Here is a 5626-nt window from a genome sequence, read left to right as displayed (position 1 = left end):
GACTTATCAATGTTTTTTTTTTATATGTGCCAAATGTGGTTTTAAATAATAGAGATGTGATAAGTTGAATTTGTTAATCAAGCTCAAGAGCATAAGGAGCCAATTTTGGATAAAGGGAAAGCAAAACTAGTTGATTAATCAACCCGTAATTGTTCAATGACATCCGAGGTAAGTTTTAAGTGATTAAACGTTGAGTAAATTCAATCATAATAGGACATAATGAGTTGATTTAATAAGATATGATGTGGCCATGATATGTTTTAAATTCAAATGGTAAGTTCATAAGTGTTTGGACTTGGAAATTTAAGAGCAAATTGTAATAATTTGCTTAGGACAGCAGCAGTAACGTGATTTTAGAAAATCACCATAAATTGTTGGTATGGAATTATAGGCTGAATAAAATATGTAATCAAAGCTTAATTAGTCTAGTTTCTTATAAAAAAGACCGTGTAAGCAAAGAAATTTCCTATAAAGAGATATTTAAAGTTGTGTGAGACAGTGTCAGAATGACTCCGAAATCCCCTGTTCTGTTTTTAGAAAATCATTATAATTTGTACAAAAATGGTTATAAGGTAAAATTTATATGCTTAGACTCCTTAATGAGTCTAGTTTCAAATGAAATCAAATAGAACATATTTTGAATTCTGTATAATGAGAAATTTGATTCATAGTGAAGAGTGGTCAGATTAGTCAAACAGTGAAACAGGGGAAACTTTAAGAAAAATCTGGTATTGATTGGCCAAACTTAAAATTCTTAAAATTTTATGGATGGAAGATATATGAGTATATATTCAGGGAAAATTAACGGCAATTGATTTTGAGTTTTGTAGATCCAGTTATAAATAATTTAGTGACTATTGCTCAGGAAAACAGCTTGTAGTGAATATGTGATTTTGTTGTAAACATTGATGAAACTATTTGAGTTGCTTATAAGCTATTGCTGAAATTGATGTACAAGATAAATATATATATGTGTGGTAAAGCTGAATGGCTAGTGTGAAATATGTATGAGATATGTATATGTGGTAAAGCCGAATGGCTAATATGAAATATGTATGAGATATATATATGTGGTAAAGCCGAATGGCTAATGTGAAATATGTATGAGATATGTATATGTGGTAAAGCCGAATGGCTAACATGAAATATGTATGAGATATATATATGTGGTAAATCCGAATGGCTAATGTGAAATATGTATGAGATATGTATATTTGGTAAAGCCGAATGGCTAATGTGAAATATGTAGGAGATGTGTGTATATTGTGGCCGAATGACCAAATGTGAAAGGTGTGTATTATTAAATATTTGATGAGGCAAATGAATTACAAATATGACAGTCGATGTGAATGTTGTAACATGTGATTAAATGCACATGAAACTTGGAAATATATTCCGGGTAAGACCCGATGACTACGTGTGGAGATTATGTCCGGGTAAGACCCGATGACTACGTGTGGAGATTTTGTTCGGGTAAGACCCGATAACTACGTGTGGGGATTATTCGAGCTAAAGGTCTCGCTGAAGATTCGAGTAAAGCATAAGATTATACGACTTCACAGTAACAATTGGTAATAAATACGTTCAATGCGTTAAGTTGGTCAGGTATGTATTTTGAGATTATATTTAAGCTTGATTTGGATTAAATCACAAGGTCGTTATGTGATGCATATGTGAATAAAGCAATAAGACTTTTCTATGATTATTGTGCATTTGGTCAATGTGAAAAGTTAGGTGAAAATATGTAATGTACCTATGTTTATAAGAGATCACTATCAAGTGAGAATTTATCTGCTTATTGTGTATTACGTAATTGTGTATATTCGGCCAAAAAGGGTAGTATACCTAGAAAGAGGTTATATGAGAATTCGTAAGATCGACTTTTAATTTGGTTAGGCAGGTATGTGATAAATACTTGTACATGTTAGACCCATCAGAATTAAATCATGATTGTAAAGTGAAAAGCAAATATGAAAATGCCATATGAATATGTGAGTATTCGGTTATGGAGAAATACTATAGGATATTGGGAGATATACATTTTGATTTGTCCAATGAGGATAACTATAGATATGAAATGAAATGTTATATGTGAATCAAATAAACCAATTGGTTATATTTGAGTTCACTGGTTTTAAATTGCTTAAGACTTACGAAGCTTACAAAAGCTTACTCCGTTATTATGTTTCTCTGTTTTATAGATTGTTGATTCTGGCCTTTTTGCTCGGGGATCGTCAACAACTTGTCACACTATCACTATCCATTGTTTGGTACTGCTATGTTTTGGATTATCTTATGGCATGTATAGAATAGACTAGTAGTAGGAGGATATTTTGGTTAATGTATATAAGCCATGCGAATATGACATCTTTTGAATGTTTACTTTTATAAGTTTTTAAATTTTATCCCTGGTTGTGTCTAGCAATTATCCAATTGAATGATCTTTACTTCAAGAAAATGTTCAAAATTTTACTGATTTGGCATGAGCTACAAGTCCGGTAATTCCCCTTCCCTATTCCGGTGACGGTTACGGGATAGGGGTGTTACATTGAGTTTGTGCATGTTAGGGTAATAATGCATTGAATGGATATATGAATGTTTATTGTATTGTATTAAAAATATTAGGTAAGTATAATTCTTGTTACATGAGCTTACTACTCGTTTCATTTTTCCCTGTTTTGTAGTGTTAAGAGCTCGGAGGTCAGATTTGGTCGGAGACACATCACACTATCAACCTCAGGATTTCGGTATATAAAGAAACTTTATTTTGGAAATTAATGGCATGTATAAGCTAATAAAGTAAATGTTAACGTGAAATGAATGTAAAGTTAGCCATTAGTATGGTTAACAAACCTGGTTTTGGGTATGTAATGACGTTATTTTATAAATATGCATGAATTTATCTTGAAAATATGTTGAATTGGATTGGTTGATGTGGATTGTTTTTGGTTTAAAATTTCAGGGAAGGTTAGATATCTATAAAGGGGTTATATTGAGTTAAAAAGAAATTAATTCGTAAACTCTGGTAGTACTTCGTACCCTATTCCGGCAATGAATACGGGTAGGGGTATTACAGTTCTGGCAACGGATACGGGTTAGGGGTGTTACACGTTGCTCATAAGACTATCGTAGTCTGCCATCTTACTTGCTTGTTTCCTCCCTACGACTATCATTATGGAGGTGTACCCGTAATAGACTTTCCACAAAGAGGAATAGTCTTGACAAAGATTTTGTCCCCTAGACAGAATCCTCATTCTAGGAGTGGAATTTCTCTCTATCTTTCGAGGTTTTCTTCTCGTACATGACTTTCTTAAGCTCTCCCTAGTGGCTCTTTATGACTGATCATTGCTTGCAATCCTCGAATAATTTTCCTTTCCTCATATCCATGAACAGGTCAGTTCTCACCTGTCCTATTTTCTTCTAATTCTCGTTAAGTTTTTGCCAATGCCTTGTTAGCTTTCATCACTTTGGCGGATTCCTCAAGATTCGTTTGCCACTACTTATACTTTCTTTTGCCTCTTCTTCCATTTGCGTAGTTTCTCATACTTGGCGCACAGGCCTATACTCCTCACTTGAGGTTTTTTCGGACTTACCGCATCTGTTTCATGACAAACTCTAAGGGTTGTCGTAGTCGAGCTATGGTTTTATACCCTTCTTCTTCGTTCTCTGCGTCCCATTAGACTTACCTCGTGTTTACTGCCCCGACGAACATTATATGTTCTGTGTTTATGGTTCCAGTAGACTATCTGCTCTGTGTTTACTGCCCCAACGGACTTTACCTGTTCTATGTTTACTATCTTAACAGACTATCTCTGTGGATGTCATGAAGTCTTTCATCCGTAGTCTTACACCGATTAGCTATCTTAGCATATTATCATATGATGTCATGGAGTTTTTCATCATTGGTCTTACTCATTATACCTGGTTGTCATAACATCTTTTATCTATAGTCTTACACCGTATACCTTATATCAGACTGTCATAGCCTCTTTCATCTATGGTCTTACACCATGTACATTTTGCCTTGTACCCTACTGTTATAGCATATTTCATCCATGGTCTTACACTACGTATTTTATACCTGACTGCCATTACCTCTTTCATTTATGGTCTTACGCTATATACTGTCGTCAAATAAACTTAGAGAATCATTTGTTCAGGATCATTTTGGATTTTTTTTCACAATTTTTAATAATTTTAAAACTTTTTTTTGTAATTCTTAATATTTTTTAAAATAATTCTCTATGATTTTATACTTTTTTGAAAAACCACATTGAGGATGAAATGAACTAGGGCAACCATTTGTCTAGGTTAATCTTGGATGTGATTTTTAAACAATTATATATATTTTAGGATTTTCTATTTTTTTTTAAATATTGTCACGTTAGCATAAGATACACGTAGCACATCATGTGTTAGGATCTAGTTTCTTTGTCAGCCACATCAGCATTTAACAATAAAAATGGATGGAAGTTGTAACAGAATGATTAATTATTAATTTTCTTATTTTTGAGTAGAAGCATAAAATACAACCAGACTCCTAATATAAGAACCAACATGGTATTTTTACCGAATTCTACTCATCATTTGTTTCCATGTGACTTATATAAAGCAAAATAAAAAAAATCAAATCACTACTTAATTATAGTACATATTATATGAAATTTTAATCGATAGGTGAACTTTTATTTTTTAACATACAATAAGTATTTCTTTATTTTTTTATGTTTAATAGTATTTTTAGAAGCATTTTTATATAAAAAGCACATTTGAAGCAAAAGGAATGTTAAACAAGTAATTTTTGAAGGAAGTTTTTATTTTTAAAAGCACTTTTCTTTGAATGGAAAAATTAAAATTTTAACTTTTTCTCCTTAAAACACTTTTTATAGCTTAATTAAGTTTTCACATCTCCAACACAAAGTACTTTTTTTCTCTGGTTAATTATTTAAAAATATTTAAAATTTATTTTATATATTAAAATATTAACAATAAATTATAATAAAATATTTTATAGTATTATTAAAATATTATAATATTAACTAATTTGAATATTATTTAAATATTTATTTATTACTTTATAACATTATGCCTAAAATAAATATTTTATTTTTAAAAATATATTTTTAACAATAATATTAAACACTTAATCTAAACTTTTCAAAAATATTTTTAAAATCACTTTTTAATATACTTTTAAAAACATTTCTTAAAGCTATTATTAAACTAACCAAATAATACTTTTTCTCCCAATAAATGACAAAATTTAGTGGTGATTAGATGGTCCAATGAATAGGTGTTGAATTAGGTTTAGAAAGTAAGTTTGGAATATACGTATTTCAATAAAATAATTAAATCTAAAGTCAAAACACCCCACTTTTGATAGGCATATAAAATGAAATTAATGTAGGCAGAATCTTTTGACTCAAACTCCACAGCCTGGGACCACAGTTTGCCACCATGCTGATCTTCCCACCATTTTGACCATTTTCAAATATGAATTATTGTATCCACACTGCTCAATACGCAACATTTTTGATGCGACATATGAGGCTGACATAATCTTATACTGTACCCAATTTCCAACTTCTTGTCTTATTCTACAACAATCCCCATGGTAGGAGATAGC

Source organism: Gossypium arboreum, chromosome 12 (genome assembly GCF_025698485.1).
Source record: "Gossypium arboreum isolate Shixiya-1 chromosome 12, ASM2569848v2, whole genome shotgun sequence".
Lineage (NCBI taxonomy): Eukaryota > Viridiplantae > Streptophyta > Magnoliopsida > Malvales > Malvaceae > Gossypium > Gossypium arboreum.
The sequence above is the reverse complement of the archived record's forward strand: the minus strand, read 5'-3'. Positions refer to the sequence as shown.